The sequence below is a fragment of the Scyliorhinus canicula genome, chromosome 4 (assembly GCF_902713615.1).
Source record: "Scyliorhinus canicula chromosome 4, sScyCan1.1, whole genome shotgun sequence".
Classification (NCBI taxonomy): domain Eukaryota; kingdom Metazoa; phylum Chordata; class Chondrichthyes; order Carcharhiniformes; family Scyliorhinidae; genus Scyliorhinus; species Scyliorhinus canicula.
The window spans coordinates 87,640,689-87,666,396 of NC_052149.1; the positions used below are offsets into that span (position 1 = coordinate 87,640,689).

General features: G+C 48.0%; 1 protein-coding gene across 4 annotated transcripts in view; it reads right to left on the reverse strand.

Moving 5' to 3' along the window:
• LOC119964755 (zinc finger protein GLIS1-like) overlaps positions 1 to 25,708 on the reverse strand; it is a 494,047-nt gene that overhangs the window by 266,980 nt on the left and 201,359 nt on the right. The window lies entirely within an intron of this gene.

Genomic DNA, 25,708 nt, shown 5'->3' on the forward strand with positions numbered 1-25,708 from the left:
AAATTTTCAATCAAATCACCCGTAACCTTCGAGGTTCCAGGGGACACTACCTTAATTTATACAAATTCTTCTCTTGATTTAAATCTTCACGGTTTAGAGAGGTGTGGCAGGAGGGGAGGAGAGGGAGATGAAGAAATAGGAGGGGAGGAGAGGCAAAGAGAGGAGAAAGGAGGAGTGGCAAGGGTAAAGAGAAGAGTGGAGCGAGAGGGGAAACAGGCTGGGAGCGGAATGGGAGAAGAGAGAGGGGGACAAAGGGTAAGATAAGAAAGGAGAGGGGAGATAAGAAGCGTAGAGAGACAGAAAGAGAACGGAGACAAGAGAGAGCAAAGGGTGAGGCAGTGGGGGCAGATGTGGAAAAGACATTCACACTTTGTCAGCCCTGGTACCTGCTAGTTACCAGCCACAGGGAGCATTAGTGCCAGCGAAGCTGCAGAGTGGGTACTTACGACAAACCCGTGGCAGATAAAAACAAAGGACAATGCCATATGACCAAAAAGTGTGAAGAGGATGGTCGTATGGTGACAGATATAAGACATTACAATAATCCAACCCTGATCTACCAAACATGGTTTCCATCTGGGGGGGTGGAGGTCTTGAAACAAGTTGGTGAATGGCCTCCACGTCTTATGGAAGCCCCCAGATGGCAAATTTGATTTTCTCCAGTTGGAGAAATTCCGACAGCTCGGACAGTCAATCTGCAGCTTTAAGCGGTGCTGTTGATCGTCAGTCAAGCAGGATTCTTCGGCGGGAAATTAGGGAGTCAGAGTCTAGGACATCGACCCCCCTCCCCATGAAGAGTTTTGCTGTTCTGAGAGCTGGAAGACTGCTACTTTTAGGCACGGTAACACCCTCACCTCCACAACCTTGGACATTGCCTCAAAGAAGGCTGTCTAGAACCCGACAACAAGCCCAGAACATGTGGGTGTGGTTGGCCGGGCCTCCCTGGTACTGTTCACATTTGTCCTCTACTTCTGGGAAGAACCTGCTTATTCGGGTTCTGGTTTGGTGCACTCTGTGCTGCCTTTCGCTGTATTAGGCTTAGCCTTGTGCATGTGGAAGTGGAGTTTGCCCTATTCAGTGCTTCGCACAAGAGTCCCCACCTGACTTCTATCCCTAGTTCTTCCTCCCATTTTCCCCTCATCTCACCCAGCATGGAACGTGCCTCCTCCAACCGTCGCCCATGCAGGTCCCCACAGATCCCTCTCCCTGTCCCTGCGATCGACAGTTCATCTACCATTGTGTCCCAGCATCCATGGGTACATCATCGTTTCCCTACGGAGGAAGTATTTGATCTGCATGTTCTGTAGCTCATTCCCTTTGGGCATATGAAACTTCTCCATCAGTTCATCTAGCGTCGCTAGTCTATCTCCATGTAAAAGTCACCAACTGTCCCCGCCCTATCAACACCTTTTAAAGGTGGCATCCATTGTGGCTGGGGCGAACCTATGATTGATGCAGATGGGGGTCTATGGTGGATATTTTGATCAGGCCGAAGCATTGCAGTAGCTGGTTCCATGCCTGGAGCGTTACTATTATTGCTGGGCTTGTTGACTGCTTGGCTGGTGGTGGTGAAAGTGCTGTTGTGGCAAGGACCCGGAGGGATATCCATTTGCAGGAGCTCTCCTCCATCCTTTTTTTAAAAAATAATTTTTATTAAAGTTTTCACAAAATATCAACAACAAAATATAAAAGGAACCCAATAGAATTAAATACAAAACAGAAAACAACTCAATGCCCCCCTCCCCCCTATACACAAATGATAAATTAACACCCATCGAAACACACAGCAAATATATACACCCCCTCAGATCCCCCCATATATGGAAAAGCAAAAAATAAAATAGAACCCCCCCCCCACCCGGGTTGCTGCTGCTACTGACCGTTGTCTACCCTTCTGCCAGGAAGTCTAGGAACGGTTGCCACCGCCTGAAAAACCCTTGCACCAACCCCCTCAAAGCAAATTTCACCCTTTCCAATTTAATAAATCCCGCCATGTCATTGATCCAGGCCTCCACGCTTGGGGGCCTCGCATCCTTCCACTGAAGAAGAATCCTCCGCCGGGCTACCAGGGACGCAAAGGCCAGAATACCGGCCTCTTTCGCCTCCTGCACTCCCGGCTCCTCTGCAACCCCAAATATTGCAAGCCTCCAGCCTGGTTTGACCCTGGATCCTACCACCCTTGACACTGTCCTCGCTACGCCCTTCCAAAATTCCTCCAGTGCTGGGCATGCCCAGAACATATGGGTGTGGTTTGCTGGGCTCCCTGAGCACCTAACACACCTGTCCTCACCCCCAAAAAACCGGCTCATCCTTGTCCCGGTCATATGTGCCCTGTGCAGTACCTTAAACTGTATGAGGCTGAGCCTCGCGCACGAAGAGGAAGAGTTCACCCTCTCTAGGGCATCTGCCCACATCCCCTCCTTGATCTCCTCCCCCAACTCCTCCTCCCACTTATCTTTCACAGTGGCCTCATCCTCCTCCTGCATCACCTGGTATGTTGCCGAAATCTTCCAACCCACACCCCCGAGAGCACCCTGTCCTGTACCGTGCCTGGCGGCAGCAGCGGGAATTCCACCATTTGTCGCCTGGCAAACGCCCTTACCTGTAGATACCTAAATGTGTTTCCTGGGGTGAGCTCGTACTTCTCCTCCAGCTCACCCAGGCTCGCGAACTTCCCATCCACAAACAGGTCCCCCAGCCTTCTTATCCCGGCCCTGTGCCACCCCGCAAATCCTCCATCTATTCTCCCCGGGACAAACCGGTGGTTCCCCCGTTTCGGGGTCCACACCGAAGCCCCCACTTCCCCCCTGTGCCGCCTCCATTGCCCCCAGATTTTGAGGGTAGCCGCCACCACCGGGCTCGTGGTATACCTCGTTGGAGGGAGCGGCAGCGGCGCCATTGCCAGTGCCTCCAGACTCGTACCCTCACAAGACGCCGTCTCCAGCCTCTTCCATGCCGCCCCCTCCCTCGCCATCACCCACTTGCGCACCATCGCCGCATTAGCGGCCCAGTAGTACCCACAAAGGTTGGGCAGTGCCTGCCCCCCCCCCCCCCCCCCCCCCCCCCCCCCCCCCCACCCCCCATCCCTACTCCGCTCCAGGAACACCCTTCTCACCCTCGGAGTCCCTCGCGCCCACACAAACCCTGTTATGCTCCTGTTGACCCGCCTAAGCTCTCCGCCATCCTTAACCATTCTACTTCCGGTTCCCTCATCCGCACCCATCCCCTCACTCTGCTGTGGCTGCCCAGTGGTAGAATTGTAGGTTTTGGGGGTCCCCATACCCCCACCCACACACGCACATACAAACATGCCATGATCATTTTATATACTGTGTTAATAAAGGACTTGGGGATGTAGATCGGCATGGATCTGAACACGAAGAGGAACCTGGGCAGGTTGTTCATCTTGATCATCTGTACTCGCCCCGCCAGGGAGAGTGGGAGTGTGTCCCACCTTGCAGGTCCTTCTTTATTTCCTCCACCAGACTTGTCAGGTTCCATTTGTGGATCAGTGTCCAGCTGTGGGCAATTTGGATCCCCAGATAGCGGAATTTGTTTTGGGCTTGTTTGAACAGCAGTCCCTCCAGCTCTGCCCCTCTCCCTTCCTCAGGTTGAGTTTGCAGTCTGAGAAGGCTCCGAACTCTTTGAAGAGCCTCATGATCCCCTCCGTGTTGCTTCCGAGACATAAAAGCAGGTCATCCGCGTAGAGTGAGACTCTGCTCTCTGCTCCCTCTCTGGATCCCCAGGATGAATAAAAGCAGGGGCAGTGGGCATTGTACCCCTGTGCAGCAGGAAGTACTTATGGTGGTGGTCGTCCTCATGTTCGCCATGGGAGCGCTGTACAGATGTTTCACCCATTCGGTGAATCCTGCTCCAAGTCCAAACTGCTCCAGTACATACACTCGACTCTGTCGAAGGACTTTTCTACATCCAGGGAGATGATCACCTCTGGTGTTCTCGCCCCAGATGGGGTCATTATCCCGTTCAGCAGGTGCCTGAATGTTTGATGTTAGCTGCCTACCCTTAACAAAGCCTGTCTGGTTCTCTGCGGCCACCTCTGGTACGCAGTTTTCCAGTTGCCTCGCCAGAATCCTGGGCAGTATTTCCGTGTCTACACTGAGCTCTGAGATGGGTCTGTATCATAGAATCCCCACAGGAGGCAGCTATTTGACCCATTGGGCCTACACCGGCCCTTGGAAAGAGCACCCTATCTCACCCCACACCCCCATCCTATCCCCATAACCCAGTAACCCCATCTAATCTTTTGGACACTAGGGGGCAATTTAGCATGGCCAATCCACCCAACCTTCACATCTTTGGACTGTGGGAGGAAACCGGAGCACCCAGAGGAAACCCACGCAGTCACTAGGAGAATGTGCAAACTCCACACATTCATTACCCAAGGCAGAAATTGAACCCGGATCCCTGGTGCTGTGAGGCAGCATTGCTAACCGCTGTGCCATCATGCGGCCCATAGGTCCATGTAGGACATGCACTCGGTCACGTTTTTGTCTTTCTTTGGTATCAGTGAAAATGTGACTTGTGCTAGCATTGGAGGCAGAGTGCCCCTTGCTAGCAAATCTGTGAACATCTCCCCAAGTGTGGGGCCAGTGCTGCCACAATTTTTTGAGAAGTCCGGCGGGAATCCATTTGATCCTGGCCCCTTCCTGCCTGCATGGAGTTAATGATTCCTCACAGTTCTAATGCTGCATCCAGTCCCCATTTCCTGTCCTCCCCCACGACTAGCCTGTCTAGTCCATCAAGGAACTGCTTTAACCTCGAGTCCCCTTCAGGGGACACGGAGGTGTACAGTCCTCAGTAGAAGGCCTCGAATGCTTCATTGACCTTTTCCGGCTCAGCTACCAGTCTGCCTTCGCTGAACCCATTCTGTGCTATTTTTTTCATGGCTGCCTGCTTTCTCAGCTGGTGAGCCAGCAGGTGGCTGGCTTTGTCTCCATGTTCATAAATGTTCCCCCATGTCTAGCGGAGTTGATGCACTGCTTTCCGAGTGGAGAGCAGGTCAAAGTCCATTTGTAGCTTTTTCCTCTCCGCCACAAGACCAAGTTTCACCAGCCCACCTCCAGTATGGAGTCGACCAGTTGTTGCCAAGCCACCCTCTCCTGCCTGACTCTGCACTTTTTAAGTGATAATCTCATGCCTGACCACAGCCTTCAGTAGCTCCCAGAACGTGGAGAGTGAGATCTCCCCATTCTGGTTATTGGTAATATACCTGTCTATGGCCAGTGATATTTTCTTGCAAAAAGCCTCGTCAACAAGAAAGGCCAGTCCACAGGGGGTGTGTTGGGCACGGCCCATCTCCAACCTCATGCCCGTGTTGCGTGAGCATGGTCGGAGATTACGATCACTGAGTATTCTGCTGTTGCTATCCCAGGAAGCACCACTTTCCCCACCACAAAGAAGTCAATATGTGTGTTACCTTGCATATCTGGGAGAAGGGGAATTCCTTCTCCCCTGGGTGTATGAGCCTCCACTGACCCCAGCCGCTTCATAAACGCACCGAGTTATTTTGCCATATTTGAAGTCTTCCCCGATGTGGGGTTTGATCTATCTGTCCGCAGGTCCTGTACACAGTTAAAGTAGCCATCCCCCCCCCCCCCCCCCCCCTCCATGATTAGTCAGTGCGTGTCTATGTCAGGGATTTCCGCCATGAACCTATTTAATAACTCCGTGTCATCCAGTTGGGAGCACGTACGTTGCCCAGGTCGAACTAGTGACCCTTCCAGGGCACCGTCCACCTGGGTCCGTAACCGTCTTCGTCGTGGTAAATGCTGCCCTCTTATTGAGCAGTATGGCTACACCCAAGCTCTCCTCCCGTAACAAGAATGGTACGTATGTCCCACCCAGCCCTTTCTTACCCACAGTCGGTCCTTCTCCCTCAGATGTGTGCCTTGGAGGAAGACTGTATCGGCTTTCATACTTTTCAGGAGGGCAAAGACACTGGATCTTTTCACTGGGCCAATATGTCCCCTGACGTTCCAGGTGACTATTCTAATGGGGGGTTCCTGTTCCTGTTCTCTCCGTCCGCCTACCCCCACCCTCTCCTGTGGGATCAACCATACTTACTTTGTGGACGTGTCCCTGCACTCCGGGGTTTCCCTTCATTTGAGGAACCTCAAGTGGCTGCCTGCGGTACCATTTTGTTTCTTATTTCCATGTGCGGCCTGTTGGAGCCAGCCTAGAACCCTCCCCTTGTCTCTTTGTTCCCCCACCCTCCTCCCTCTCCTCCTCCCTTCCCCGCTAACTCTCATCCCGTAGCAAGAATGGTACTTTTCTAGGGCATCTGCATGGCAGCCAGTGCTTCCATGACCACCACCCTGACCACTGCCGTTATGTCGACCATGATGTCCTCTTTGAGCTCCCTGGTGAGGAACTTCTTCCATCCACCTCAGGTGAGGAGGAGCTCCGTGTGCGGCTTGTTGGTCCCTCTCTTTCAGGTGTGGCCGGAGCTTCTTCACCTCATGGGTTCGTTGTCCCGTTCGCATGCTTCTCCTGGCTTCTGTTGCTTTTGCCTCTTTTCAGCCTCTGGAGCTGCTTTTGTTCGACATCGCTCTTTTTAATTTGATTGCAGAGGGCGAGGGGTCTCTTTTTCCCAGTTCTGGCGGGCTATTTTTGACTAAAAGTGCCCAATTTCAAATTCGTAGAAGGAGAGCCACCTTTCATGCATCCACTCAGCACATCCCCGTCTCTGGAAGGTCTCAGTAAAGTACGCAGTTAACTGTTAGCTGAATAAGCTTGTAACCAGTTGATGCAATCAGAGATTCCTAAAATATTACACAATATGTTTGGAGTCAGTCAGTGCTCTCTGACTGCACTTGGCTCCAGAGGTTCTTTTGTCCTTTTCCCAGAAAATGTTCAAAGACTCCTGATTACTGACAAAGGAACTTTGAATATCAGCAAATTTATTTTAGTGTCGACTCATTGATGTTCTATGACCAAAACACATTATTGCAGATGACATAAATATGACAAGATGACCACAAAACAAATAAAATACATGTACAGAAGAGTGAGGGGGACACTGGGGTAATTTCCAGCACATACATACGTTAACATTCTAAAAATATGGCAGAAGCATTAAACAGTTCTACAGAGCATATTGTCTTTAACCTTTGTGCAACTGCATTATGAAAATTTTTAGCACTAATTAATATTAAAATTGGCCTTTTGTTAAAATACAAAGATACATTCATTCCTTTTTAGTCACTCCTTTTTTTGAAGCGATTTTGTTTCCTCCAAGTGTCAGTACTGTGCAATTGAATACATTCCTATTTCTGGTACCCAGTGCAGGATCAAGAATTCCAAACCAGATTATAGTAAGATACCTCCCACCCCCCATCAAGCACGGACAGCCCAAATACAGATGGTGAGTATGTGTTTAATTCTCAAATTATGTTCATCCTGGTCAGGTGACCAGGTTGGCTGGCAGCTCCAGATGTCCCGGCAGCTCCAGAATCAGTAGTGGGCGCTGCTGGGACAGCAAACAGGCTCAGGAAGAAGACAGCATGGATCCCCGAGGCAGGTGAGTGGGGACATTTTGGGCGGGGAGAGATCCTGCACTTGAGGGAGGAGGGCAAGGTGGATATATATGTTGGTGAAAAGCAGACTCCTCACCTGCCCACGCCAACCACATTATAGTGTGGAGCGTGTACTATTTGTGTAAATCGGCTTGTTAACAAGATTGCTGGTGAGCTGCTGACCATCTTTTGGGAAACCAGCGTGTTTGCAGCCCGACAACACCACACTGGATTTTACGCCTGTGCAGTAGTTAGCCCTGATTAGCAGAAGTAAAGTCCCGGCTGTAAGTATATACCATAGATGTCCATGTACAAATTGACCTCTGAAGCCTTGGAAAATCTCTCCAAAAAAACAGGGGTTGACTTTAATGCCGAGTATGGATGTGGGTGGTCGACATTTTGAAATGTCATCTGTATCCGATGTAAAGAATGGACTTGTCTTAAGGTCATGCGAATATTCGCAACACAGCCTGTATGGTCTGCTTGATCCCTTCCACCCACCTATACAGTACTGGTAAGTAAACCTACATTTATGATGTGAAAAGATTGAGGCTGACTACTGTTGTAAGTATAGCATGTCATGGCTGAAAGGATTTTTGGGGATGGGAAAATGCCAGTCGACTTATTCGCCATGATTTATGGGTAGTTACATTTAAGTTGTTATTGCTCTTTAAAAGTGCCTCCACTATCAACTTGTCCTCCATAGTGCAATGTTGCTTCTGGACCTTTTTTCTCGCTTGAAACATATTTTGAAGGACCCACTCGTCTTTCAGCAGCTTGTCATAAAATGCGCTACAGTTCAGGCAAAATTTGCACGCACAAAATGAAATAGTCTTCATGAGACCTGATTTTTCAGGTGACGAAACTGTGTTCATTATTGCCTTATTGACCATCTCTAGAAAAATGTTCTGCCACTTTTCAGAAATGGGTGCTTTACTATTCCAGTCAGACGTGGAAGAGAAGATAATTGGTTTCACAATTGCACTTTCATCAAAAAAACACTCTCGTCTATCAAACCTAGGATGGGAGTTATTGTGTGGCATGTGGCAATGTTGTTTTGTATATTATCCCTGGCATGTTTCTCAACAGATTACCACTCAAGCTTTTCTGTGCTCTGAAAGGCAGGTTTTCAGTGCTTCAAGTAATTCAAATGTGTTGAGAAGAAACTCTCAACTGCATTGAAATATTACCCCGTTTAATTTCCCCAATCTCAACCAAAGACTGCAACAGGATCTTTGTGTGTGGTCTGTCAAATCTTCCTCTGAGAGTCTCTGCTAAATTATCCTGAAGTGTACTAATGTGCAGTGCAAATTCTATCATCGACAAATCGTTTTTCTCAATTGTCTCCACTGTCTTCTGAAAGATAAGCGATTTGCTTATAGCAACAGAAGCCAGTTTCATAGGCCGGAATTTTCCAGCCTTCACCCCCTCCAACGGTAGGCTTTCCCACGGCAGCCGCGGCTCACTGTTGGCTGCCAGCGGGATCTTCCAATCCCACCAAAGCTAATGCCAATTTGAATGCCTCACCATCCTGCCACCAGGGAACCCAAGGCGGGATCGCCTTCGGCAGGAACGGAAGGGCTGGAAAATCCTTTCCGTTGGGTCATGGAAGACTTTCTTCAGTAGTATTGGGAATTTATTTTGAGAGAAAATATAACCGGAGCCTATCAAAAGTCACAGAATTCTGTCCGGTACTGGCCAAGAATAAGGAATTGTTTGCCGGAATATTTTCATTTTTCAACAGTGAAAATGTGGAAGTATTTATAAACTTTTATGGCAAAGGGCTCCAAGTCAATCAGAAGATATCAGCTACTGTTGCCATCAGTTGTGAATGATGCAGCCAATACCAAATTTCTCTTTCCCTAGTTTGATGTGCAATTTTCATCAAATCTGACCTCCGCAGGTATGATATTAATTTGGACCCTAACTCAAATGACTATCTTCCGCAGAACATCATTCTTGTTTCTACCTATGTTGTAGGTTCCTACGTGAACTTTGGCAATTGAAGCCTCTCCTTCACACTTCCAAGTTCATCTCCAGACATGAGGAGATGTCCTTAACCATGGCACTAGGTACGCAATGCATCCTTCAGAGCCACCTGGTCTGAGTTGCATCAATCCCCTCTGACAATACAGATTCCCACATGTTGCAGTCACGACACAACACCATCCCTGATGTAAAGCTAGGTGAGCACAAGCTCAACGCTGAATTGAAAATCTCACTGAAAATATCAAAGTTTCACTTTTCCATGAAGATGGAATATGCACCATGGTGCAGTGGCTACACTTTCTAGAGAAGGGAGAGAGCACAATGTGCTTCTAACCCATATCTGATTTGCAAATACTTGATGCTGACACTGAGTACCCAAAATGGGAATATCGTTCACCATGATATGCATAAAACAGAAGGTTTGAATCACAGCATTCATCATGGCTTTGAAACTAAGATGCAAAAAATATTAATGAAATAAAAACAGAAAATGCTGGAAAGGTTAGGCGGCACCTGTGGAGAAAGGAAAAAGGTTAATGACTCAGCTTTTTGACAGAGGCTGAAGAAGCTATTGATGTTACAGGAAGTTTATAAGGAAAGTAGAGCAAGGGGAAAAGGACGTGGCTCAAAAGAATGTCATGTTCACAAGAAAAGGAAGAACATGATTCGTAGTGATTGATGAAGAACAGGAAATAATTAGATAACAAATGATAATGGTGTAAAACAAAAGGAGGCACGATGTGAGAAACTGAAGAAATAAAATTTGCATCCAAGATCCAGAAAATTTATCAATGGTCGCAGCAGAATAGCAGAGGAGCAGCAGAAGATGGAACATAAGGGTGGATTTCATAAGTTCCTGTTGCCCAGGGAGACACTTCCCCATCAGCCATGTGGAGATCGCCAGAATTTACAACTTCCCCAATCCCTGGAAACACTGGTGGGTTTCCATCACCAGCACCTACCCTCTGGGACTAACCGGAAATGGTGGTTTTGGTCTGAAGTCATTAAAATCAATGTTAAGGTCAGAAATTTACAATTTTTATTTAATAAATTCAGTTTATCTGGCATTGCTATTTTCACACTATTAAAGTACCCAAAAGTTTGACATCACCATCAATAAAATACTCTTCTTTCATCCTGATACTTACTCATTTAAACACTTTTAACAAAAACAAATTGACCTTCTGGGCGTTGATCTAATTTTAAAAAAATTTATTTTATTCCAAACACAATCACAAACCCCCACTGCCATTGCTATTTGCGTACTATTAAAGCACAAACAAATCCTTCCTCTGATCTAAAAGCGAACTTAATTTTCTTCACTATCCCCCAATCACGCCAACACCTTTGGTGGCACCGCTGACCTTCACCCCAATAGGATTCGCAGCCGGGTGTTCAGATGGCCCTCCCTCCCCTCCGGCAACTCAAAAACTCCAAAGATCGCCACCCATCCTCACGATCTCCAACAGTGTCTGGAAGATCGAGACCCAGAATCCCCCTAGTTTCGGGCAAGATCAAAACAGGATTCGTAGGCCCCCTGGCACACCTTCCACATTTGGCCTCTACCTCAGGGAAGAACGCACTCATCCGAGCCCGCGTCATATTGGGCACCACCTTAAACTTTATCAAGCTCATCCTGGCACAGGATGATGTTGAATTCACATGCTGCACAATTTCTTTCCCCACCACCATCGCACCTTTTCCACATTTGCCACCCAATAATAATATAGCACGTTTGGGAGCACCAGCCCAGTCTGTGCTGTTAGGGAAGAAGTTCCAGGATGTTGTCCCAACGACAGTGAAAGAGCGGCGATACATTGGACAGGAACCTCCAGGTGGTGAGGTTCCCAGGCAGCTGCTGTTCTTCTCCTTCTAGATGGTAGTGGTCGTGGGTTTGTAAGGTGCTGTCTAAGGAACCTTGGTGAGTTATTGCAGTGCATCTTATAGATGGTACACACAACTACCACTGTTCGTCAGTGGTGGAGGGTTTTGTTTGAATGTTTGGGAAGGTGGCGCAATCAAGCGGGCTGCTTTGTCTTGAATGGTGTTGAACTTCTGGAGTGCTGTTGGAGCTGCACTCATCCAGACAAGTGGAGTGTATTCTATTACACTCCTGACTTGTGCCTTGTAGATAGTGGACAGGCTTTGGGGGGTTCAGGAGGCGAGTTACTTGCCATAGGATTCCTAGCCTTTTGATCTGCCCTGGTAGCCACATTATTAGGGCAGCACGGTAGCATGGTGGTTAGCGTCAATGCTTCACAGCTTCAGGGTCCCAGATTCAGTGATTCAGTTCCTGGCTGGGTCACTGTCTGTGCGGAGTCTGCACATCCTCCCCGTGTGTGCGTGGGTTTCCTCCGGGTGCTCCGGTTTCCTCCCACAGTCCAAAGATGTGCGGGTTAGGTGGATTGGTCATGGTAAATTGCCCGTAGTGTCCTAAAAAGTAAGGTTAAGGGGGGGTTGTTGGGTTACGGGTATAGGGTGGATACGTGGGTTTGAGTAGGGTGATCATTGCTCAGCACAACATCGAGGGCCGAAGGGCCTGTTCTGTGCTGTACTGTTCTATGTTCTATTAATATGGCTAGTCTAATGCAGTTTCTGATCAATGGTAACCCCCCCCCCCCCCCCCCCGGGATGTTGATTATGGGGATTCAGCGATGGTAATACCATTGAATGTCAAGGAGCGATGGTTAGATCATCTCTTGTAGGAGATGGTCATTGCCTAGCACTTGTGTGGCGCAAATGTAACTTGCCACTTGTCAACCCAAGCCTGGATATTGTCCAGTTCCAGCTCCATTTGGACATGGACTATTTCATTATCTGAGGAGTCACAAACGGTGCTGAACATTGTGCAGTCATCCGCAAACATACCCACTTCTGACCTTATGATGGAAGGGAGTCATTAATGAAGCAGCTGAAGATGTTTGAGCCTAGGACATTACCCTAAGGAACTCCTGCAGTGATGTCCTGGAGCTGAGATGAGCGACCTCCAACCACCATAACCATCTTTGTGTCAGGTATGACTCCAACCAATGGAGAGTTTTCCCCTGATTCCCATTGACTCCAATTTAGCTAGGGCTCCTTGATGCCATACTCCGTCAAATGCTGCCTTGATGTCAAGGGCAGTCACTCTCACCTCAGGCATTCAGCTCTTTTGTCCATGTTTGAATCAAGGCTGTGATGAGATCAGGATCTGAATGACCCTTGTGCATCGTAGCCCAGTTACCGGAACCTTGTTTAAGCCAGCTTGAATGGCAGGACTCCCAAATTAGCACACCACCCCACGGCATTGAGCGGGAGTATCTCACTCTTTGCTACAATCACTTTATAACCAGAAAAGGTGACAAACTTCCCTAATATGTCCATTATTTTCTCCATGCACTCCAGTGGATTCGAAACATATAACAGTAGATCGTCCGCATACAATGACACCCTATGTTTCCTACCTCCCCTTACAATGCCCTTCCACTAGCTTAACACCCGGAGCGCAATAGCCAAAGGCTCAACAGCCAGCGCAAACAGCAGTGGGGATAGTGGGCATCCCTGCTTTATACCCTTATGTAGCCGAACATATCCCAAGCTCATCATGTTCATCCTCGCACCTGCTGTGGGGGTGGTATACAGCAATTGCAGCCAGGAGATGAATGTTGGCCCAAACCCAAACCACCCCAGGATCTCAAACAAGTACCTCCATTCTACCCAGTCAAAAGCCTTCTTCACGTACATTGAAATAATAACTTCCAGCCCCTTTCCACTAGACAGAGTCATCACATTCCATAGTCGGCGAATGTTGCTCGACAACTGCCACCCCTTAACAAAACATGACTGATCCTCAGAGACCACCTCTGGCACCCACCCCTCCAGCCGACTTGCCAGCACCTTCACATTGGTGTTTAACAGGGAGATGGGTCTGTAAATCCCACACTCCATAGGGTCCTTATCCTTCTTTGGGATCAAAGAGATTAATACCGGATCCAGCGTGGCCGACAACTTCCCATGCGCCAATGAATCTTATACATCCCCAGGAGATTGCGTGCCAACACTGTCAAAATTATTTATAAAATTCAACCGGGAAGCCATTCAGCCCTCGTGCCTTCCCCGACTGCATCAGCTCAATGGATTCCATTATCTCCTGCAATTAATCCCTGTTCCTTCCCACTCTCCACCTCTGGGAACACTAGCCCGTCTATAAAGTGCCCCATCTCAGAGTCCTCCACTGGGGGCCCAGGGCTATACAGCCCCCGGTAAAAGGCATCAAATGCCTTGTTAATTTTTTCCAGCGTTGTCACCAACCCTCCTCCCCCATCTCCGCTATCTCGCCCGTGGCCGCCTGTCCCCTCAACTGATGGTCTTCTCCCAGACTCATAAAGCACTCCCACTGCCATACCTATCGTCAATGGATCAAACTCCCCTTATAGCTTCTTCCTCTCTGCTAACAACTACGTAACAGGAGCCAGTGAGTACTGGGCAGCGCGGTAGCATGGTGGTTAGCATAAATGCTTCACAGCTCCAGGGTCCCAGGTTCGATTCCCGGCTGGGTCACTGTCTGTGCGGAGTCTGCACGTCCTCCCCGTGTGTGCGTGGGTTTCCTCCGGGTGCTCCGGTTTCCTCCCACAGTCCAAAGATGTGCGGGTTAGGTGGATTGGCCATGCTAAATTGCCCGTAGTGTCCTAAAAAGTAAGGTTAAGGGTTAAAGGTTGTTGGGTTACAGGTATAGGGTGGATACGTGGGTTTGAGTAGGGTGATCATTGCTCGGCACAACATCGAGGGCCGAAGGGCCTGTTCTTTGCTGTACTGTTCTATGTTCTATGTTCTACAGTCACTTCCACGATGGCATCCACCAACCTCTGTCTCACCACTCTCTCAGCCTTGTCCCTGTGGGTCTGAAAGGACATTACCTCCCGCTGGACGACTGCTTTCAATGCCTCCCAAAATGTAGAGGGTGAGACCTCCGCATTATGGTTGAACTCCACATGGCCTCTATCACTGAGCCCATCTTCTCACACAACCACTTGTTCGCCAGGAGCACCAAATCAAACCTCCATGGGGGTCTCTGGGCCCAGTCCGTTTCAAACCTTACGATCATATAATGTGGCACATTGTTGGAAGTCACAATCGCTGCATGTTCCACCTCTACAATCCCCGTACTAATAAGTACTAATTTCCCCACCATGAAAAAGTCTATCGGGAGTATACCCGGTGAATATGGGAGAAGAAGGAAAATGCCCTCTCTCCTGGATGCCTAAACCTCCACGGGTCCACCTCCACCATCTGATCCATGAATACGCCCAGCTCCTTTGCCATTCTCGACTTGGCCAATGACTTGGGCTCGACCTATTCATCCTGGGATCTAAGACACAGTTGAAGTCGTCCCCCATTATTAATTGATGTGAATCCAGGTATTTCTGAACAAACTTGTTGGCCAACTCTGGGGAGTCGAAGTAGTACTCCCTGCCCCGGTAGGTGACCCATAGTTTGGCAGGGTATAGCATGCCAAACTGCACCTTGCTCTTTAGCAGTGAGAATTTGGCCCTATTAAATTCTGCCCAGCGTTTAGCCAGGTCTACTCCAATGTGCTGATACAAGTGGATGGAATGTCCTTTCCACTGGCATGCCTTTGTGTTTTTCGCACTTCTCAAGATCCGCTCTTTTTCTTGGTACCTGTGGAGCCTTACAATCATCGCCCACGGTGGTTCCCTCACCTTAGCCTGCAGTTGGAGCGACCTGTGTGCGCGGTCTATCTCCGGGAGCTTGGCAAAGTCCTCCTCATCAACCAGCTTCCTGAGCATTACTGCTGTGTACTCAGTGAGGTTCCTTCCCTCCGTGCCCTCCAGCAACCTCACTGTCCGCAGGTTTTGCTGATGCAATCTATTCTCCTGGTCGTTAACTTTTTTCTCAGCCCTTTCTGAGTCCTGCCCAGCCTCATCACCTCGGCTTCAAGTGCCAAAATCCAGTCCGCCCTGGTCCAGAGAGGCTTTTTTGAGGTCTCGTATCGTTACCTTTTGGGCCTCAAGCCTCAGCTCCATTTTGTCCATAGCCTCCTTCATGGGGGCAGTCACGGCCTCAACTGATGCCCCCATGGCTGCCATGAGGTGCTCCTTCATTGCCTCCCTGTGTTTCTGGAGCTCAGAGGTGATGAAACCCATCATTTTCTCCATCAGTGCCGAGTCTGCGCTGGAAGTTCTATGAGGTCGGTCATCGCCGGTTCTGTGCCACCAACAGCTTTCCTGTTCCGATGCCGAGATTTGCCTCTCCTCACTTTTGCTGCTTTTATGGCTGTGTTGCTGGTTCCTGAACATTCTGGCTGTCACTGTGGTTGATGGGGGGTTGGTTCCGGGTATTTTCTGTCTTTTTGGTGCCAGTTTGCAGGGGTTAAAGGTCCTTAACCAAAGTTCTTAGACGAGAGCCACCTTTAGTGCGACCGCTCAGCTCATGGCCACCATCGGAAGTCCCTTGGCATCATGAAATAATGCTCTTTGCCATTGAAAGTCACCACTTTGGCTGAGTACAACATCCCAAACTGGATGTTGCTCCAAAAGAGCACCACCTTGGCCCTGTTAAAACCCGCCCACCACTTGGCCAGGTCAGTCCCAATGTCCTGGTAGATCCAAATCCACTGACACTCACAACTACAGTCTCACATCGACTACCCACTTTTTAAAAAAAAACCTATGCATCCAAACAATCACCTCCCGTGGCGGCTCCCCAGCTCTTGCCCTCTGTTGCAGCGACCAGTGGGACCGATCCACCTCCCAGGGCGTCTCAATGATCCCCTCCTCGACCAGCTCCGGGAACATACTCGACAAGTAGTCCCTCCACCAGTCCCATGACTGCCGTCCGGACCGATTATCCTGATCATCCACCTTTGTCTTCAACATCTTACAGGGCTCTCCCAACAATGCCACCATCCGGTCGCTGTGGTCAGACACCACCCTTTCCACCTCTCAGATCATCACACCTTGAGACTCCAACCATTTCTCTACTCAGATCCAAAGTCCCAGGAGGAGGGGCTACTGCTCCCTCAATCACCATGGACCAGTCCTCTTAACATCTATAGCCAATGGTGCCTGAACTCCCTCTTAATAAATTCCATCAACTGCTCCACGGGAAGTGGGGTAGGCAATGACGACACTCCAAACTCTGCCATGCTCTCAGTTACTGCGCCACATGGATTCTCCACCTCCTGAGACAGTACTTGACTTCTCTGGGTGTTGTCACCCACCGACATTCCAATTTGGAGGAGAAACTGACTCCCTCCAAGTATTTTGCATTTTTTGCAGACAAAGCGCCAATTAACTGGGTAGGAAGGACCAAACCCAAAGCCTCCAAGCAGGAGCTACCTCATGGCCGCTGTTCATCTAATTTGACCTCACTTGATACTCCCACATATCCATGAGCGCTAGAACCAAGGCAACCGTCCCTTTTGTGACAAATATTTTCTCCACTTGCTTTCAACATTAACCTGCTACCCATGTCTCTACCACAATTTGGCAGCACCTTCTCCCAGTGTTTGCGTGGGTTTCCTCCGGGTGCTCCGGTTTCCTCCCACAGTCCAAAGCTGTGCAGATTAGATGGTTTGGCTATTCTAAATTGCCCTTAGTGTCCAAAAATGGTTAGGTGGGGTTACGGGGATAAGGTGGAGGTGTAGGGATAGGGTGGAGGTATGGGCTTAGGTAGGGTGCTCTTTCCAAGGGCCGGTGCCAACCCGATGGGCCGAATGGCCTCCTTCTGCACTGTAAATTCTATGATTCTAATTTGTCTTCTGTCTTTTCTCAATACAAGAAGTAAATTCTCCTCTAAACCTGTTTTCCCCCCTCTAGCCCTCCACATATGGAGCTGGATTCTTCGTAGCCCGACGCTGTAATCGCGGCCGGTGCCGGGGCGGAGAATCCAGTTTCACAATATAATCGGGTCAGTCTGGCAATTCTCCGGGCACAGACAATCAGTGTCACTACAGAGTATGCCGCGTGGCCCATTGTCAGAGGCTCGCCCAGCAATCCTCCGATCCCGACCGGCCGAGTTCCCGACGGCGTGGAACTAACCACCTATTGCCGGTTGGGATACTGGCGTGGCGGCTGCGGACTCAGTCCGCGGCCACTCTGGTCGGGGGCAGGCAAATTGGAGACCAGTGGGGGGCCTTGTGGCGGCCGGCGATTAAATGTGCGGGGTTAGATGCTCGGGCCGCAGCCAATCGGGGGGGGGGGGGGGGGGGGGGGGGGGGGGTTTATTGTTTTTGTCTGGCTCTGTGGTCTGAGTCCGCCATGGAGCACGGCGCGTCCACTGGAGGTCGCCACCGTGTGCATGTGAGGCCTCTGACCCCAAAAGTGTGGTATCTGCAGCAAAAGCTGCAAGATTCACTCCGAGTCCCTGCTAGCTCCCTGCAGGGCTTAGAATTTGTTTAATTTTTTTTCTAGGAATTTTGGGAGTAAAACTCCACCGTTTTTGCACCAGCGTGGGTACATAGTCTCATTTTGGGAGAATCCAGCCCATGGTGTCCTAAACTCAATTTATCTTCCCTGAATCATCATTGAGTTTAATCGGGACTCAGTCTCCTACACTAAATCATCTCTTCCCAAAACTTCTAAATTGTGCAACCTCCCTTAATCGCCTCCAGGAGCCTAGAAATTAAGCTGTGTAATACCAATATTGTTATCAAATTATTTTGTTTATTATTTTAATCAAGACAAGCAATCCATTTAAAATAATGAATTTTATTTTACATATTTTATTTGATTTTGTTAATCAAAATAAGCTTTATTCTAAGAACTTAGTTAACATTTATATAAACACACATAGCAAAAAATGTTATCAATTACAAACATAAAGACCCCACATGGCTACAGTAATCTATGTATAACCCTTAATGAATTCCCCCTTAACTGATCCAATTCAAAAAAAAATCCCGTAAACCAAAAATCCCTTTTCAAGGGCGTGGCCCAGTACTCTGCATTCTCACTTGAATGAGACTGGCTTTCCCTGAGATTCTGACCCCCATCTCACCAGCAGGTTTAAACCCTTCCGGCAAGCAAACTATATCTCAAAAGCCTCCACCAAGGTGATTTTGTACTGGCACAGATATTTAAAATGAAAATAGAGACAGACAGGCCAAAACACTTCTTTCTCCTGTCCAAGTCCACAGCAGTCAAAATCTTTATTTTACATATTAAATAATGTTAAATATTATTACGATCATATAACATAAATTCCAGAAGCCAATCTTCGGTCAGTGGTAGCATCAAGACCCATTGAACACAGCTGGGGCTGATAAAAACAAATTACTGCGGATGCTGGAGTCCGAAACAAAAACAGAAAATACTTGACAATCTCTGCAGATCTGTGTGCATTTGTGGAGAGAGAAGGGAGCTAATTTACGGGCAGCACAGTGGCTAGCACTGCTGCCTCACAGCATCAGGGTCCCGGGTTCAATTCTGGCCTCGGGAGACTGTGTGGAGTTTTCATTTCCTTTCCGAGTCTGCGTGGGTTTTCTCCAGGTGCTCTGGTGTCCTGCCACAGTCCAAAGATGTGCAGGTTAGGTGGATTGGCCATTCTAAATTGTCCTTAGTGTCCAAAAGGTTAGGTGGGCACCTGGGTTACAGGGCTAAGCTCAGGCCATGGGCCTATATAGGGTACTCTTTTCAAGGGTCAGTGCAGGTTCGATGGGCCGAATGGCCTCCTTCTGCGCTGTAGAGATTATATGAATCTAATTTTTGAAGTCTGGATGACTCTTTGTCAAACCTGAGTCAGATACTGGAGTGAAAAACTGAGGGAGTGCTACATTGTCAGTGGTACCATCTTTCAGAGTGGATATTAAACTGGCTCCCGTCTGCCCATGATGCTATTAAAAGATACCATGGCACTATTTGAAGAAGAGCAAGGGAGTTCTCTAGGTGTTCTGTCCAATATTCATCCTTCAACTAACGTCATCAGTGCAGTTTAATCTATTGTGTATCTCATTGCTGTTTGTGCACAATTGGCCACTCTTGTTACCCTATAACAGTGACTTGATCAACTTCATTGGCTAGAATGTACTTTGGACACGTTTGACATTCAGTCCTACTCCATGGGGCAGGGGTTTCTTCACCCCTCGCGGCGTATTTTGCGGCGGTGGAAATGGCCCGCCATTGGCTGGCAGCAGGTTCTTCCAATCCCACCGCTGTCAATGGGGTTTCCCGTTGTCCGCACCCTCCACCACTGGGAAAACCGCAGCGAAACAGCAGGACCAAAGGAGCCCGGCAGGACTGGCTGGAAAATCCCACATGTCATTTTTAAAAATTCACGTTCCAAAGGCCTCGGATGTTTGTGATGCCATTATCACCCCGTCATTTCATCAAGGTCAAACAAAGAACAAAGAACAATGCAGCACAGGAACATGAACAGGCCCTTCGGCCCTCCAAGCCTGTGTTGATCACATGTTCTATCTCAACCAACCGCCTGTATCCTTCGATACCCCGTCTGTTCATGTGCCTATGCAGATGAGTCTTAAAGTTTACTAACGTATCTGCCTCAACCACCTCACTTGGCAGTGCATTCCAGGCCACCACCACCCTCTGTGTAAAAAACCCCCCGCACATCTCCACTGAACCTTTCCCCCTCACCTTGAGCTTGTGCCCCCTTGTAACAATCCAAGTTTATTCAATCTCTCCTCACAGCTAATACCCTCCATACCAGGCAACATCCTGGTCAACCTTTTCTGTACTCTCTCCAAAACTTCCACGTCCTTCTGGTAGTGCGGTGACCAGAACTGGACACAGTATTCCAAATGTGGCCGAACTAACGTTCTATATTTCTGACCAGCATCATTTTTGAGCTTTTATACTCAATATCTCATCCTATGAAGGCAAGCATGCCACATGCTTTCTTTACCACCATTTCCACCTCTGCTGCCACTTTTAAGGATCTGTGGACCTACACACCCAGATCTCTCTGTCTCTATGCTCCTGCTGGCTGTGTCATTTATTTTATAGCTTCCAACTGAATTGAATCTACCAAAATGCATCACCTCACATTTGTCCAGGTTAAATTCCATCTGCCATTTCTCTGCCCAATTTTGCAGCCTATCTATATCCTGTTTTATTCTCTGAAAATCTTCATCACTATCTGCAACTCCTGCAATCTTAGTATCATCCGCATACTTGCTAATCAGACCCACCACGGTTTCTTCCAAGCCATTTATATATATTACAAAGAGCAGAGGTCCCAGAACTGATCCATGCAGAACACGACTAGTTACAGACCATCCATTCGGAAAAACATCCTTCCACTGCTACTGTCTGTCTTCTATGGCCAAGCCAGTTCTGGATCCTCATAATTACTTTTCAGTCTCTTTAACAGAGCAGAAATTGATTCCTGCAGCAACCTTTATTACAGTGAAAATCAGAGGCCAGTTCAAAATAACAGCTTTGCTTCATGGACTCAGTGATATTTCTGAATATCACAGAATTCACAGAATTTACAGTGCAGAAGGAGGCCATTCAGCCCATCGAGTCTGCACCGGCTCTTGGAAAGAACACCCCACCCAAGGTCAACACCTCCACCCTATCCCCATAACCCAGTAACCCCACCCAACACTAAGGGCAATTTTGGACACTCAGGGCAATTTATCATGGCCAATCCACCTAACCTGCACATCTTTGGACTGTGGGAGGAAACCTGGAGCACCCGGAGGAAACCCACGCACACACGGGGAGGATGTGCAGACTCCGCACAGACAGTGACCCAAGCCGGAATCGAACCTGGGACCCTGGAGCTGTGAAGCAATTGTGCTATCCACAATGCTACTGTGCTGACCAGTACTTTATTCAAAGCATCCAAAACTATTCTCTCAGGAGTTGAAGAAAATGAAGGCCCTTTGTGCAGATCAAAGGAGGTGAGATGGTGGGAAATTCTTATAAATGCATACGCAATACAGTTTTCTACGTACAGCTATTTTCTCAATTTCAGCTCTAAGTCTTGTAGCCTCTATCGTTCAGCAATGCTCACAATATTGGAAAAATAACAAACTTATGTTGGACTGTTATCACACAGTTATCTTGCTACTTGTAGTAAGGTGGATGAATCAATATGGCCTTTGTCATTTACAGGTAATTTGAAGAATAAATTAGCTTAAAAATGGCTCAGTGGGTGAGTGCAATGCCAGCTGAAGAACCCTGGCTATACCGACTATGAAGGTCCCAATTTTAATCCCCAGTTAGTGTTGAGTAAGCGTAATTCAATCAGAACACTAGCAAAGACATTATAACTGGCCACAGTATCACTGGGCTTAAAGCATCCCCAATAATAATAATGATATCCCTGTGAGTGCCACTGGAAAGTGCATTGATGTGGACAGAGATTCAGGGGAACATCAGGTTAAACAGCAATGGTTTGCCAACACTTACAGTCTGGACTCGCATATAAAGGATGGCCACTTTGGCAAGTTGGAAATGGCTGCGAGGATCTGCGGAACCGTACCTTAGCAACCAAGCTATTGCCTTCAGGAGAGGGTGGAGAAAATTAGAATTGCAAAGTGCAACAAATTTTTCCAGAGAATAAGATCCGTTACCATGGATGTGTTTGTTACCTAGCCGAACTTGAATGTTAACCTGGAATCCAAACTATTTGTTCACAGGAAACTAATGAGACACTGGAGTTAAACTCCAATGTCTTTTAGAAACCTATTTAATCCCTTTATTATCCATCCAGCAACAGTTTCCATAAAATAACCAGGAGTTAAATCCTCTCCCAGTTCAAGTGGAATTCTCTCATTTAAACAGCTGCTTCATATTTAGCCAGCATCTGATATTGGGAACAGGCCCTTGGCCAAAGTAACAATCAGCTCCTTACACACTATTAGTTTCTTTATAGATTACCTATGTATTTTTTCAGCTTCTGAAAACAGGATCACAAGAAATTAGGCCGATTTTCAGTCAAACGACATTAAATTTGCTGCTTTTTTCCCTCCTAATTGGCTTGAGGCACTGAAAATGTTTGAAAGGAAACCACATAATTTATCCTATTTCATGTAATATCCTGTCATGTTTTATACTTAATCTGAATGTTATTGTAATTTTATTTAATTCTGGTTTCGTGTACAATATCATTAAATCAAACGTCCAAGAAAAACATTGGCTTCAGCCAACTCTGACTTTGAAACCTTTGAGGTAATTGTTATGTAGTTTGATATTATTTGATAGACAAATTAAAGAATTGGAATGTTAGCTGTGAGCTAAACATTCCCTTTGCTTTGATAGTGACGGCCCTTTGGTGCTTTGTGGTGAAGAAGCAATGTACCCGAGCTCTCCCGACTGCTCTTAAATCTACATTAAATATATCTATGGAGACATCTAACTGGCACAGGCTTTAAACCAGCCAAGACATGAACTGCTGCAAACCAAGGAACTAATGTTACTTTATCAATTACAATAAAGTTACTTCCCTAAATTTTTAGTTCCTCCTCTAAGCACTGTCCTTTGTTTAAGCCAACAATGATTGTTGGCAGCTTGGCAATTCAAACTTGAGAGCATCACTTTCTAGTCTAATTCTACCATTACAATGAGAGCATGTACACTTACATTTGTACACACTCAGATATATGCCAGCAATAGTGAACAAATGCTGGAACCTGGCCTAGTTTTACAAACACAAAATAGGATATTAAGGCCAGTTCTAACATCTCTACGCTCCTCCAACAAGACATCTATTAATGGTTGTGAAATCTGGGAATCTGTTGGTACATGGGGATCAGCTATGCCATTCGTGATTGTGGAATTATTGGTGGTGGTGAGGGGTTATTGGAGATGGGGGCTGCTCTATTTCTTTATCTGTCTAATGACAAACATGGTGAAACATTCTGAAACATTGACTGGAACCTTGTTTTAAAAAAAAGCGTTCCTAGGAGTTTATGGGATTTATGATTGACATATTAATTACAGATAAAACTGCATTACGCAGGCCAATCCATTCTTCCTCTGACAGCTGAAAGGTTATCAAGGTAATGTAGCATTGTATTAATACAAAATAGTTGCAGTTATGAAATGTGGACTGACACCATACAATGGTTATGTCTCTGTCTGGGAGACTATGTTCTCCCACTGAGCTGAGCCGTCTCTGGTTTGCGCTCACGCTGGAATTGGCGGCCAGAGGTGATTCACTGTCCCTTGCCGTGCAAATTTATACATGGCGGGGATAACAAAGGAATCCATCGTGAATCCCGATATCGGCCCCCCATTTTTAGCGGGCAGCCCAATCCGGCGGCTGGACCCCCCCCCCCCCCCCGGAAGGTTTGCCTCTCCCACCACAGAAATTGCTGCATCACCACCCCGCCCCCCTCCATAGAATGCACACATGAGAGTGACCCGACCCTCCATCAGAGACCCCACCAGACCCCTATACCAGAGACTCCTCCATAACAGAGACACCCACCTCCCTACAATGTTTATAAACATTTAGCTATGATTGACATGCTGAGAAAAAGAGAAAGTGAAAGCACTTAACATATATATTTATAAACATTGCGGTCAGGATCAAAGCAGGGTACTTGAGATACATTCAAGCATGAAGCAAAATGAAATGAAACAATCCTGATATCTGGCTGGAAGCTTACAGCCTAGTAAAAGACGAGAAGTGAATAGAAGCCTTGCAGATGAAAGGCTCTGAGGGGGTTTAAACCCTGGTGATGTGGATTTCGCTTTCTATGAAGTTACAGCTGATGCTTTCTCGGCCTGAGGCAGCAGCTGTAAGGACAGGTGAGTTTTAAAGCAGGGATTATGTCACTGTTTCTCTCTGGACAGATCTTTCGCTTCCAGGCAGGGGTGACAAATGTTGGGGAGGGGGGGGGTGGGGGTGATTTCTGTGTCATGGGGGGGGGGGGGTCTCCCTGTCATGGGGGGGGGGGGGTCTCCCTGTCATCGGGGGGGGGTTCTCCCTATCATCTCCCTATCATGGGGGTGGGGTGGTCGGTCTCCCTGTCATGGGGGAGGACCGGTCTCTGTCACGGGAGCCGGTCTCTGTCACGGGGAGTTTGGTGGGGGTAGGTTGAGCAGGATTTGTATTGTGGGAGGGAGAGGGCCCTCCGATGGATTTCAGGGGCACCGATCTTAAATACTTACCCCCTTGGCCCACTGTGAACTCCACCGCATCGGGGTCACGGGTCTCAGCGGTGCCTTCAATCATTGGGGCGGCATGGTAGTATAGTGGTTAGCACTGTTGCTTCATAGTGCCAGGGCGCAAACTTCATTTTAATACATTTTAATGTACTTACATATAATTAGCAAGCACCCCAGCCACATGGTCACCCCCCTCGCTAAATATTTAAATCCTGCTGACGTGACATCATGTCGCCAAGGTTTACAACAGGTTTTGAAAAATGAGATTCGGTCGAGGGTTTCCCCAGGGCGTAATGGTAAGTATAGTTCCCAGGGGAGAGGTACATGCACAGAAACAGGTTGGCACTGCCAACCTGTGCTAGCTTAGTGTCAGGTACTCTGGGGAGCTCCAAAGTGAGCAAGGTTCCCATGTTGTTCGCTTGGGCGGGGGAGGGGCGGGTCCCGATGCTGATGTTTGTGGTAGTTGGGCAGGGGGTGCGGTGAAGAAGAGAGACAGCCTCGATGCTTATGGGGGGGTGGTCCTCAGCATCCATGGGGGGAGGGGTCTTTCTGTGCCAGTCAAGGGTGCCCTTTAAAGATGGCACCAAGATCTCTGTAGAGCCAGCCTCGCCAGCTCTATCAGGCCCAGTCCCACCACAGTGAAAGAGGTAAACCACGACCACTGATTTTTTTTCCCAGTAACTCAAAATCTGACTAACAATTTGGCTGTGCCGTTGGAGAGCTACATGCTGAATTCAGTAAAATCCTGCCATTCGTGTCTATCTGGCAGCATGGTAGTACAGTGGTTAGCACTGTTGCTTCACAGCGCCAGAGACCCGGGTTCGATTCCCGGCTTGGGTCACTGTCTGTGCGGATTCTGCACGTTCTCCCAGTGTGTGGGTTTCCTCCGGGTGCTCCGGTTTCCTCCCACAAGTCCCGAAAGACGTGCTGTTAGGTAATTTGACCATTCTGAATTCTCCCTCTGTGTACCCGCACAGGCGTCGGAATGTGGCAACTAGGGGATTTTCACAGTAACTTCATTGCAGTGTTAATGTAAGCCTACTTATGATAATAAAGATGATCAATTTGCACAAGTAGTGTGATGTCACTATGTTTATTTAGAGC